Consider the following 13557-nt stretch of genomic DNA (forward strand, 5'->3'; position numbering starts at 1 on the left):
AGTAGCCATTTTCCTGGGGACAAGCCAGCCTGGGCGAGGTGTTTGAAGTCCCAAGAAGTGACTAATTTACAGCTAAGCTGATCAAAGATGAACATGGTAAAAGGACCATGCATACCATTTTCCATCACTGACTTGTGCATTGCTTTTAGCGTTTTAAAGCGAAAAGGACTATGCATTCTAAGTTTAGCATTGTCAGCTACTGAACAGCCAGGTGGGATGTGAACTGGAAAGAACTGAGGGGATGGATATGGCAAGGGAGCCAGAGGTTCTCTAGAGAAAGTGTCTCCTGTGAGCAGATTTTGAAACATGGGAAGGAGAGATTCACGGTCAGAAGCAGAGGGCGAGGTATAAGAAGTATATGCCATGGGGAATGCCTAGGGAGAAGGAGACATGGGGAGGGATCCCAAAGTGGGGGCCAACTCCCCCTCTCTAATAGAACTAGAGGCAGGTGGTTGCATTCTCACAGGATGTGCAACAGCAGGAGGGAGCACTGGTATCTTCGAGGCACTCAGAGGAGGTGCTGGCAGCTGAGTATCAGTCTGAGAAGGTTCCTGCTGTTGGGATGTTGTGGAGGGAGGACTGGCAGGGGAGGGACCAGAGGTGGAGGTGTCTGGGCTGCAGAGGAAAGGGGTTCCTCTTCTATTTGGAGACATTGGCAAAGAGCAGACCAGAGAGGGAAATAGAAGACAGGAACATTCTTTCCCTGCATTTGATAATTCTGTACATTTTCTCCTACTCTTTTCCAAGATTCCAAGTCAATAGTTCCCATAGAAGGAAAGGAAGGATTACATTCTACAATAATATCTAAAAAGGCCTTAATCTGAGTTTCTGTATATTTAATTCCTCTAGACTTTAGCATGCATTTAAGAATAGATTGGAAGTGAGACTGGTCTGGAGAAAGGGAATTACCCATATTTATAGTTGCCCCTTACCTATGAACCAGAGTGACAAGGGGATCCCATCAACCAAAGGGGGAAGAATTGCTCTGTCTGCCATGAAACAAAGGTCCGAGAGTGTCCCTGTTTCAGGAGCCAGTTGTCAGGACTCAGGTTTGCTTTGATTAGCGGGGGACCTGCTGGCTTCGGGGCAGAGGGTCTGAGCAGTGACAGACCTGTGTCTTCCCAACAGGATGAGTTATTTTAGAATTCAGATGGTTTTTATACATCCCAAGGAACTAGCAGTATAACAGGACGATTTATTTTAAAATTCAGATGGTTTTCATACATCACAAGGAGCTAGCCGTCACGTGGGATATGGCAGTCACATGCAAAGATTTAGGGTACAAAGAAACAGGACATTTAGTCTGTTAGTTGGCACCAGAAGGATTCTTAAACTTTTACTCAAGGTTATCAATGCCCATCCAGCAATTTACTGGCCATAATGTTTTCTTTCTAAGTGCTAAAAGCGTGGTGAACTTTTAGCTTTTAGCTCAGGAGTAAACCTTTAACCTGGCCTAATCTCTTAGCCAGGGATAACTGAGTTATTTATTTAGGACAAGGAGATGAGGTAAGGGTTGTTGACCAAGACGCTTTCCCACAGAGCAGGGAGCCTGCACTTTTATGACTGGGCCACTTCCTCCTGCCAGCTTAACAGTATTCTGCAAGCCAGCGATTATCAGAACCACTGTTTTCAGTGCCCCTCCCTTTAACAGAGAATACAGCCTGGACCTATAAGTTTTAGTCTCTCCTCACCCTAGGGCCTGGCATCCTGGTTTTCTACAGATGCCCTTGCATCTATGATTTTTCAAGGAAGAGATAGAATCCTACAGATTATAGGAAAAGAACCTGATACCCTCATTTTCCCCTTCCCGTTATCAGATGTGCAATGGCTCTTAAACATCATTTCTCCTTTTCAATTAGCTTAATAGGCTTCCCAGTACAGATTGATAATCACTAGCCCAAACATAAATGGATGTCAGTTATTCCAGTATTTTGCTGGCTCCCACATAGGCTCTTCTGCCACAAACCCATAAAAAATATTACAATAGCCTTTACAGATGGGGAAAAAAAGGAGGCGGCATTGGTATTCCCCTATTACCCCCCCTATGATATATTTTCAACCTCTATGTGATAAATCTCCACAATTTAAAGAGCTTTTTGCCATCTATATGGCTCTTGATAAGATTGATAAACCCTTCAACCTTTATTCTGACAGCATTTACGCTGTTAATTTATTCCCATGGCTAGGTCACTCCTCTGTCAAAATAGATGGCAATACCCCCTCTCACCCTTGCTAATTAAAATTTCTACTGCTACAAAAATGGGTGGCCCCATTATTTGTCCAGTACATCACATCCCACTCCTCCCTCCCAGGTCCTCTTACTGTAGGAAATGCATAGCAGATAAGGTAACCACCACTGGAAAATTCTCCATCAGCATAACAGATGCCCAGCACCTCCACCATGCCACCCACATTAATTTACGAGGGCTCCATCTCAGATTCACCCATATTCCCCTCAAACAACTTAAGCACATTGTTAAAACCTGCTCTTCCTGTGCATCAATGATGCGTACCCCTGCTATACAACAAATGGGCACTAATCCTTGGGCGCTAAAATCTAACGCCCTCTGGCAAATTGATGTAACCCATGTCCCCCAATTCCATAGACATATTATGTATTTGTAACTGTAGGCACGTACTTCCACTTTCTTTGGGCTACTGCCCAAACTGGTGAAAGTTCAAAAAATCTAGTAAATCACATGCTCTCATCCTTTGCCATCATGGGCCTCCCTGCACAACTAAAGATGGATAATGGCCCAGCATTTACCAGCTCCCCACTTAAAAAATTTTGGAAGGCTGGAAAATCACCCATCACACTGGCATCCTATATAACCCACAAGGACAAGCCATTGTGGAAAGGTCACATAAAACCTTAAAAGACCAACTACAAAGACAGGCTCAAACAACGTATTCTCCCAACATTCAATTAACATTAGCTTTGTTTACCCTTAATGCACTCAATGTATATTGAGGGTCTCATGCCCCCCCATCACCCGACACTGGGCCCCAACACACCCCATACCACTCATCATGGTTAGATGGAGGGACCCCCTTGATGGAATCTGGAAAGGACCAGATCAATTACTGACCACAGGAAGAGGATTTGCTTGTGTTTTTCCACAGGATCAACCAAAGCCTATCTGGCCTCCAGTCAGAAATGTCCGGCACCTCCCTGCCCACAAAAAATGGCTCACATGACCATGTCAGAGACAAAGAAAAGGAAGAAGAGGAAACGACACCCGAAATCACACCGGATCACATGGAAAGAGACTTCCACATGGTGGAGACTTCTCGTTGCAGATGCCCCCCCCAAGCAAGCTTCTTTCAGTGTCATTCTCATGGCTGTTTTTACCCTGCTTAACACCAATGCTTTGGCCAGTCTCCCCACTCCCCAATACTATGCTCTGGAGATTTTATGTCAGGGAAACATTTCAAGGAAAAAATTCAAATAATCAGAACTACAGACTGCCCCCTAGTGGGCTGTCAAAAGCCCATAGAAATCATAATATACCCACAAGCTAGCAGATACAAAACTAATGAATATGTTTGCTTTCCTTTCCGACAGACAGATCCATCATGCCTCAAGGAAGTTGATACCTATGGGAGCTGCTGCTATTTCAATCCCTGTAGGTTGGAACTAGGATTAACTGGGGGATATCAGGGTATAACAAGACAGGAAAGACCCATCTACCTAAAGGATAATAAGAATCTCTATGGGAATCATGACTATTCCCTAATATATGTTGCAGATCCATGGGACAATCGCTGGCATGACAGAGTAACAGGAAAATTCTACCCAGGTGTATTCTCTAGCTACCCTACAGCTGACTTTCATATCTCTCGACAGCTTGTACCAGCAGTTAAGCCTGTGCTAACTCATCATAATTTTATTCTACAGGAAAAACAGAGGACCAGATAAGATCAACCATGTCCTGGAGCCAATACATTCAATATGTCGCTAACTTTCTTCTCTTCACCACCCACCCTAATGCTTCTAACTGTTTCTTTTGTGCACCCAGCAATAGACCTTTACTGACAGCAGTACCAGTTAATACCACCCTCGTTACCCAGAAACAAAAAAACATTTCACCCACTCACCTGTTGTGTATACCCTTATTTGAACAACTGGCTAACTATCCAATTTGTATTTCCAGCAAGAATAAGCCTACCCATTACAAATGCCTCACTAACATTACTCTCTCGAGGACAGCATGTATCCCCCCTCCTCTTTCTCTATAGTGCAAAGGAAAAGCCAAACACTGTCTTAACTCCTCTTTGTCCACCTTTTGTGTACCTGTAATGATTACTCCCCAGGAGTACCTATTCGAGGAAGAGGCTGCCTTACTCCTTCACAGCTGCCAGTGGAGAGAAATCTTCATCGCCCAGCTGATTGGACTTGGACTCGTCCTCTCCTTGGGTGCCAGAGGCACTGCAACTGCTACTATTGTACAAACCCATCACCTGTCAGGAGACTTTAGAGACAAGCTTGACCAGGCAATGGCATCCACAACTGACAGCCTTGAGTCTCTTCAATGACAAATGAACTCACTTGCTGGGGTTGTGCTCCAGAACAGAAGAGCACTAGACTTAATAACTGCCAAACATGGGGGGATGTGTGTAGTATTGTGAGAGGAATCCTGTTTTTTCGTAAATGAATCAAATGTTGTTGAGACCAATGTTAATACTCTCAAAAAACTTTGTAATGATCTATTTTCAAGATTTCAACCCACTGAACAATTAAGTTGGTTTAGCAACCCATTGTTTTCATGGCTCCTACTCTTTGTTGGCCCTCTGATCATGCTGTGTGTCATTTTGATGCTTGCTCCCTGTTTCATACAATTTCTTCACCGACAAATTACTACCATTGCAAAAATTACTACCAATCAGGTCATGGTCCATTATCAAACTTTGGATTCTCCTGAGATAGATGAGTTGGCTCTTAAAGCTTTTGATGATGCTTCTCCATTGTAAAACAAAACAGGGGGAGATGTTGGAGGACCCTGCTGCTAAGGTTGCAGTCCACCATGTCCTGATAGCTCTAAGGGGCTCAGCGCTATGTGGAAGGACTCCCTTTCTCAGCAGGGGCCTCCTGCTCTCTGCCTGACTCACCTGGAAAGTGCCACCAAGCATGGATGCCTGATCTTATTTGGAACATGACCTTTGATAGTTACCTGCAATAAAACTGACCCCAGGTTTTTTTCTATATAATAATTAGGCATTGCCCTATAGTCAGATGATAGGATCCCCCTACCACATATAAATAAAGCATACTATGAGCACCTATCAGCTGACGCTTTTACTGCTGCTTCCACACTATATTTTTCCTGACCCCCACTGAATCTGGAGCTGTATCACTGAATCTGCCTCCCCAGAAAGTCTTTTTCTGTGGTGCTCACTGGCTTTCTTGAACCCATTCGATGCTTCTGCTCCCTTTGTCCTCGTGGATTGGTGGCCAATGACCCACAAGGGGAGGGAGAGACCCACAGTGTCACCACTACGATGGGTGGCACAGAGATAACAAACAACAGTAAACATGGTGGGATGTAGGGAGCAGGACCCCTTGTGCATTTATTGCTTATTGCAGTGGAAACTCTGCAGCCACTAGGGAAATCGATGTCGACATTCCTCAGAAAACCATAATGAGCTCCGCTATGATGCAGCTTTCCCATTCTAGGTGGAAGTCCATGGAGATATTGGCAGATCATATTTACTGCTTCAGTATTCCCAGTAGTGAATATATAGAATAGCCTCAGTGTCCATCAGCTGATGAATGATGAGGAAAATTGGTCATATGGGTTTTATCCAGCTTTATGAAGAATGAAGTGTCTTTATTTGGAGAAATGAACTGGAGGTCTTCATGTTAATGAAAATAAACTAGACTTAGAATGACAATTACCATCTGTGCACATATGGAATCGTGATTAAATAACACATGGTATTCTAAATGGAGCTGTTTTCAATGAGAGCAGAGAGGAGGGAAGGAGAAAGGTTACCAGTGCGGGTGAAGTAGGAGTATGATCAAAGCACTTTTATTCATTGGGGAAATGAAAACTAATGCATATTTTCTCATAGAAATAACCAAGATTTTAAAAATTCATATATGTGATATAAAAGTCCAAGGGGAATCATCTGACGAGGAATCATGCTGACAGGAGGAGAAACTGGACAGGGCAACAGATAATAAAAGTTTAAAGTTCCATGTTTCTCCTATATGCGATCTTGAATGAAATGCCCATGTACTTGATATTAGATGAAAAGGGATTATTAGTGTGGAGGGAGGGGACCAGCATTCAGAAAAAATAGGGACAGAGAGGATAGCATGAAGTTGTCAAATATGAATGATGTTCGATGATATCATGAATGAAAATATCACAGTAAATCCCCTTTCTTTAAACTACAAAACATAATAAAGAAAAACGCTTTTAGGAATGTTGGGGAAAACATGACTTGTGTGCTATTTTTCTGCAATAAATTAAAATGTTCACAGCCAGTATAGAAGTCTGTGTAGATGTTCCTGAAAAAGTACACATCAGAGCTGGTATATGATCCAGTGACAACATTTCTGGGTGTGTTTACATAAACAATTAGTGCTTTCATTTAGTAGAGATTCTCTCTCTTTCTCTCTTCTCTCTCTCTCTCTCTCATCTCTGTCTCTACAGGTCAGTTATTCATGTGCCAGGCAAGTGCTCAACCACTGCGCTATATCTGCAGGTGCCTTTTGATCTGTATTTTGAGATGGTATTCAAAGTTCTACAGGCTGCCTTTGTTCTCTCTCTGTATCCCAGGTTAGCCTAGAACTTGTGATCCCTCTGCCTCAGCCACCTGATTAGTTGTGATTACTGCCCTGCAATATCATGATTGTAGGTCAGGTGTCTATTTATATACCATTTCCTTTTCCATTCCTTCATTTAGAACAGGTTACTTTTCTTTCTTTCTGAATTGGCAATATGATTACGAGGCCGTGCTCTATTTTTTATAGATTTATTTATGGTTCCAAATTTGCATTTCGTGAATAGATGTGCCACATTTTCTTATCATTCAGGTTTCAGCTTTATTGAATGATTGACAATATACTCATGTTAAAAAGCCTTCTCTTAACTCAGTTTTCTTTTTCTCATTTCATTCACTGATTATTGACAAGACTTTGGCTTTATTTACAAAATGTATAAACATTAGTATCTCTACTGAAAAATAAAGTAAGTCCACAAAATTCCCAGAATCTCCTGGGGATAGGTGGGTTCTGAAAGACGGCTGTCCACCCAGGGCAGATCGTGACTCTTAGGTGTCCTTGAGTGACTCTCCATGGTGTGTGGGGTCAGCGTCTTCCTGGGATGGTGGACACCAGAGCAGGGGGCTCCCTGGTATCAACTTGGGCTTCTCAGATTGGGAGGCATGAGGCTCAACTGTGCCTTTCCTTGTGTAATGATGCACAGACGGGTGCAGTGTACATCCTGGAGACCCTCAGACAAAGCAGCCTGGGGACAGAGAGGGTGAAAAGAATTTAGGTGCTTGGCCTAGTTTTGGGAACTGGGAGACGGTGAAGGACAAGGCCGACATCATTGTCCATCTCTCTCTCTCTTCTTCTGACTCTCTGTTCTTTGAGCTCAATAATTCCGTTGACAAGGTCAAAGGAGGAGAGGTGGCCCCTGCCCTCTTGAGCCTGGAGAGTTTCACCTGCGCATACATCTCTTTCAAGGGGTCTTCACCAGGAGGGTTCTGCAGAAGGGATTCAGTGAGAGAATGTCTCTAGGTTCCCCTGAGGTCTCATCAGTTCGATTCTACAGGGTAAACAGAGTAATCATGTAAACATTTAAATCAGGCTAGAGCATTCTTAGTGGGTCTCCAGGGGCTTCTGAAGGACTTGAGGTATCTGGCAGCTCCCTTCCTTCAAGTTTGACCTCCAGTAACACAAACCAGTGTTCTGAGAAAGCCTGCTCCTGCCCAGGACCTACTTGCCTGCAGTGTCTCCTGCCTGAAGGAGCTGTTTCATCAGAGTCTATCTGGGAAGACACCTGTCAAAGCCCCCTGGAGATTCAAACTGGCCCTGTCTACTCTCCTTCCCCTTTCTCTGCTCCATTTGCCTAAATCACATGACACTTCTCCAATCTACATTGTTAGCTGGTTGCCTCCTCCTCTTGTTTTGTCCCCAGTGGATGGAGAGCTTGGCTCCCTGCAGCATCTGCAGCCCCTACAGGGGCCTGGTCCAGAGGGAGCTCCAGGGTCTGGGCAAAGGCTCAGACAGTAAAATGATTGCTGACAAGATTGAGGACTGTAGTTTGATCCCCAGCACCCTGCCATGCAATGTCTAGGCAAGGCTGTGATCCTAGCACTGGAGAGGAAGAGAAAGGGGATCCCTGAGATTTGTTGACCATGCAGTCTAGCTATAATACCAAGGTCTAGGTTATTGAGAAGTCTTTCTCAAAAATAAGGTCAAGAGGATTGAGAAAGTCACCCAGTGCCAATGCTGACCCTCCACATATGTGCACACACACACACACACACACACACACACACACAAATACATATGTAAAGAAAAACATAGAAAAAGAGGGTGCCCCTGTGGTGGCTGGGGCAGGGTCACCATGTATAATTTACTTATTTGTCTTACTGTTTCTGTTCTCAATGCAAGATATCAAACCCAGTGCCCTGTATATGGGAGATAATCCCTTTACTACTGCACTATAGTAAATCCAAGGAACCTGACTTCCAGCCTTGTTCTCCACAACTGAGACCTTGGAGGGATGGAGCCTGACTGTCCTGCTGTGGCCTTGTGAACGACCCTCTTACAATGTCAGTATCACTGTGACAAAGGTTAGAGGCACACTGCAGAATCAGATTGTGGAGGCCTCCTCTGACAGCAGAGGTCAGAGCCAAGGTCATCCCTGAAAGGAACTCTAAAGTCAGGGAGAAGACCGCTGTCCTTTATACTTGGAGAAATATACTTGGAGAAACCGAGACCCAGTCAGGAGAGGGATTGGTCATATTCAGCATCCACAGAAGTGGCCACACAAACCCCAAAACTACATCTGGTCCCTGTGAATCTGCCTTTCTAAAGTTCTCTTTTACCATTCTAAGGAACAGGCTTGATGGGGGTGAGCAGATGCTTCTCAAGTCCTCATGGTGGGATGGGAAGGTGAGGGTCTGGTCTCCCCACTCTCCCCCCAGCAAGGCTGCTTCTCTCCCAGCTTGGGACCAAACACCTTTGGGTACATGTATGAGTCCTCCTACAGCCCAACCTCAAAGACTGGAATTCTGGCGGTCTCTGCTGGCATCTCTGTCTGATCTCTGGGCTTCTGGACACAAGCTTAGCTGACACAGTAACTAGGACTAAGATGTGCTGAGTCTTCAGGAAGCTCAGGGATGGAGAAAAGTACCTGGAGAGAAGCCCCTGACACTCACCAGCACTTGAGTTGGGCCTTGTGGTTGGGGTGCTGTTGTCTACAGAGGAACCTGGGAAAGAGGACAAGAGGAAGGGAAGAGGCAGAATCTGATATGGAGACACAGCTGCTGTTCACTCTCTTACATCTGTCCTGTGGCCTACCCAGGAACCTCCTCCTTCCAAGCGGGAACCTAGATTTTCATGAAGGAGGTGGGGTGGGCATTCCAGGAGGGCCTTCTGTGGTCTCCAGCTCTCCTAGGGGTGAATCTCCTGTCTGAGACTTCATATGACCTCTAATCCAATCCTAACCAAGGGAAGTCCTAGAGGCAGGATGCTCAGTTACCATTTGAGCTCAGGGTCCTCATACCTGAAGCTACAGTCTCCACAGGGGCAATGATCCATGACAACAGGTAGGGGTGAATATTAAAAACCATAACACCTCTAAGTCTCACAAACCGATGAGGTCACAGCACTCATGGATAAGTCTGTCCATCACTCCCCATTGTGAGATCTCAAGCTTAGACAGACTGGAGAATTGATTACCCCTTCCTGGGTCAGAAGACAGTGTCCACCCAACTTCATGACTGACACAGTAGGGTCATGTTTTCTCCTGAAGACATGGTGGGATCTGGCTATTTTGAGAGGGAGTGTATGACACTGAGACATCGTAGAGAGAAGGATGAGTGAGGGCCTGAGTTTTTCCTTCTGAGGTGACACATCACTACAGCCTGAATCTGAGGAAATGGTACTTTGTGTCTGGATTCTCAGATTCTGAACCTTCCTTCTCACCTGCCTTTTTTATGTTCCTCCCTTATACTCCAAGCCTTCACCCTAGTCACTATCCATGGGCTCCCCTAGTAGGGTCTGTGAAGATCCTGGGTCCCTAACTGGACTCACTTAGCCCTTCACCTGTGATTGGTATGTCCAGGGCATCACTGGGGACTGCCCACTGGGAGGAGAGTCTCTCTGCACCATAGCTCCTGTGCCAGCCTCCAGTGGAAGCCCTCAGAGGGCCAATTTGGAAGCTGGCTTGAGAAAGATGAGCCTGGGGCTCTCAGCCTGGACTTTGTAGGAGGCTAGTTTCCTTTTCTTTGAACAAAGAAAATCTGTTCTACTTGATGTCAGAGCTGTACTGGAGGGTCAGGATCTCTCTGGGGGTCAGACTAGGTTCTGGTTGTATTATCAGAAAGGGCGGCTAGGACAACCCTGTAGGCCAAATGTAATGGTGGTTGAGGATCTTGTTCCTACCATATATATGTCCCCTCCATCCTGCCCTGCAGACGTCATGGTCTCTCGCTCTGTGGGACTCTGGCTCAGGAACAAAGAGGTCCCTTCAGACTTCCTCCCAGCTGGAATCACCAGACAGTCACAGAACTCATGGCAAAAAACTTCAAAAATGATGCCATGAAAAATGGGGTTTCCTACCTGAGATATGTATTTCCAGGGGTTCACTGGATTCTGACCATTTCTGTGGGTCTGTCTTGTTATAGCCATAACATCTGAAGTTCTCTTGCTGCTGGAAATCAAAGAACCCAAAGTGAACAGAGACTGGGATTTCCATAGAGGTGAATTCTGTGAGTCCAAGGACATGGAGAGATTCTGTTCTCCTTCTTCAGTCAGAATGAGCCTGTCATATCCTTCTTGTGACACACAATGGAGGGTCAGGTTCTGTATTGAGGTCACCACAGGGGTGGGCAGAGCCAGCAGCTGTGGTTTACTGTTGTAGATTCCTAGGACAGAACAAGGCAGCATGCTAATGAACTCTCATCTCCCCCATTATCTCCTAGGGCTGGATGGTGAGAACAGGCAGTGTATGATCAGGCCGCTTTTCCTGAGGCCAAGCCTGGGTATGGGAACCTCACCTATGATCACCACCTCCAGTGTGCCACTACACAGTGTAGCCTGCAGGTCTGTAATAGTAATAACAATATCACTCTCCATATTGCTCTCACAATGGAAGGAAGAAGGGCCTAATTCCTAGGCTCCAGTGGGGTCTATGGGTTCCACAGGACTGGGATTCCTTCTTTATGCAGATCATCTATTTGTACCTCCATGGCCCCCTGACACCAGATGGTCACCTTGAGGTGACCACAGAGAATGGTTCAACCCAGATGGTGGGTTTTTGGAGGGTCCCTGCAAGGAATTAGGTGAGGAGGAGGGGTCTGTTTAATGGTGACACAGTGAAGATCACACTTAGATATGACATTTAAGCAGGATCCTGAATTTCAGGAGGAACAGGGAAGCCATGAGACTGATCTTGCTCTTGGACTCCTGGGTTTTGCTCTCATTCTCTACCTTGGATTTTGTGTCTTGGGGTCACCGTGTCCCATACCCAGTGTCAGTGGTGTCCAGAGCCCTCTCTCCACTCACACTTCATACGGGAGGGTGGCACCTGGGAACCAAAGTCAGGTAATTCTTGGGCAAGGTCTGGGACTCCTGAACTGAGTCCATGAGCTCCAGGAGGTTACTGGGGTCTCTCCAGACCTTGGTTCCTCAGGTGAGAAACATAGCATCTGATCCTCCATCTGGCTGAGTGTCACAGAGCATGCAGAGAACAGGGTCTGTGACTGCCCAGTAGACTGTATATACTGTGAGTTCAGGGTCCAGGAGATGGCCTGTGGTCCCACCTTATTGAGACTGACTTTCTTACTGCTTCCCTGAGACACACTGGAGGAAGATAATCCCTCCTTTAATGACTACGGCCCTGTGCCAGCCTTTGCCACTGAGTTTGCTTGTATATAATCTTAGGAGAAGAGGCAGGGTGGTAAATGGACTCTCACAGCCCACACTGTCTACCTGGCTAGGCTGTGAGGGAGGACGTCTCTGAAAGCAGACTCCTTTCGTGAGAGTGAGGCCTAGGGTTGGACCCCTGAGTGTCTTCTCAACTGTCACCACCAGCTCCAGTGAGTCACTGTGCTCTGACTGGCCAGCACGGGTTCTGTAGGAACAGTCATATAGGCCTGCATGTTGCCTTTCAATGGATGGGATGAACCAATGTGCCCTGTTCCCAGGGTACAGTGGGGTTTGTTGCTACCAGGAATCTTTTTGTCCTCCTTTATCAAGATAGTATTCCAAGGCCCCTGTCGTAACCTCACATGAGATAGTCAACTGGGTCCCTTGGGGACAATAGAGCCTGGCAAACAACCAAGCACTCAAACAGAAAAAACAAGCAAGTTCTGACTGCAGAGTTTATTCAGAATTTTCATTACAAGAATATTTAAGGTGGCATGCCCACTCTCTGTCAGGGTAGCAGCACCCCTGCCCCAGCGTCTGATGACTTTCTGTGACCTGTGTGCTCAGTATGTCACATGAACATCGTATTCCTTCCCAATTAACTTCATTTGTACTTGTCTCTGACACGATCACATGGTGAAATGCTCCTTGGAAATCATTCAGACCTGCACTTGGGGCTTTGAGCTCAGTCATATTCATCCTCCACACAGGCATCAGTCCCAGGAGGAAGAGGCCCTGCCACCTACTGATGGAATAATCTCCATGTGACATACTTGCCTTAGAGGATGGAGGCGTCATTACATGGCATCACATCAGTGCTCCCTGATGTCCCTGACTCACATCTTCACCACAGTAGTACAGCTTGTCTGTGTTGGAAAGCCCCTCAGCAGGAGTGTGACCATACCTGTCTTCCATCCTTGTCCTGTGGTCACCTCATTTATGGTTCACTGTTCGTGCATCACAGTCACTGAGCACACAACACTGATGGGATAATCCTGTCATCCTACATGTCTATCAGAGCCCATCCCTCTGAAGATTGCTCCTCTTGCTGCACAGGAACAGGCTCATTGTGGGAAACAGTTTTCTCTCTTGTCATCCATCCTTAGTGTTGAGCAGATTCTATGTGTCTGGGTCTTGAGGGTGGGGCTCTCTGGGTTTTTGTGTGATTTATACCTTGGCAGGCACAGGGCACCTTCAGTGTTTGGTTGGTTCAGGCCCTGAGTGATTTCCTGTCCCTCTCCCAGGGACTGTAGAGCCAGATGATTTTTTGCTTTCATCATGAGAAGTCTAGCAAGCCACCACAGTCCAGAGTCTCACTTCCTTAATTCCCAGCACTATGGGAATGAGCAAATGCAAAGTCTCTTACCAGTTTCTTAGGAAAGTCCATCATGGCCAGGGACTGCAGAGTTATGGCCCATCATCAGTTGTTCCTCTTTCTACACTGA

This window comes from Nannospalax galili, unplaced genomic scaffold (genome assembly GCF_000622305.1).
Source record: "Nannospalax galili isolate Female #2095 unplaced genomic scaffold, S.galili_v1.0 scaffold1348, whole genome shotgun sequence".
In the NCBI taxonomy this organism is placed as follows: domain Eukaryota; kingdom Metazoa; phylum Chordata; class Mammalia; order Rodentia; family Spalacidae; genus Nannospalax; species Nannospalax galili.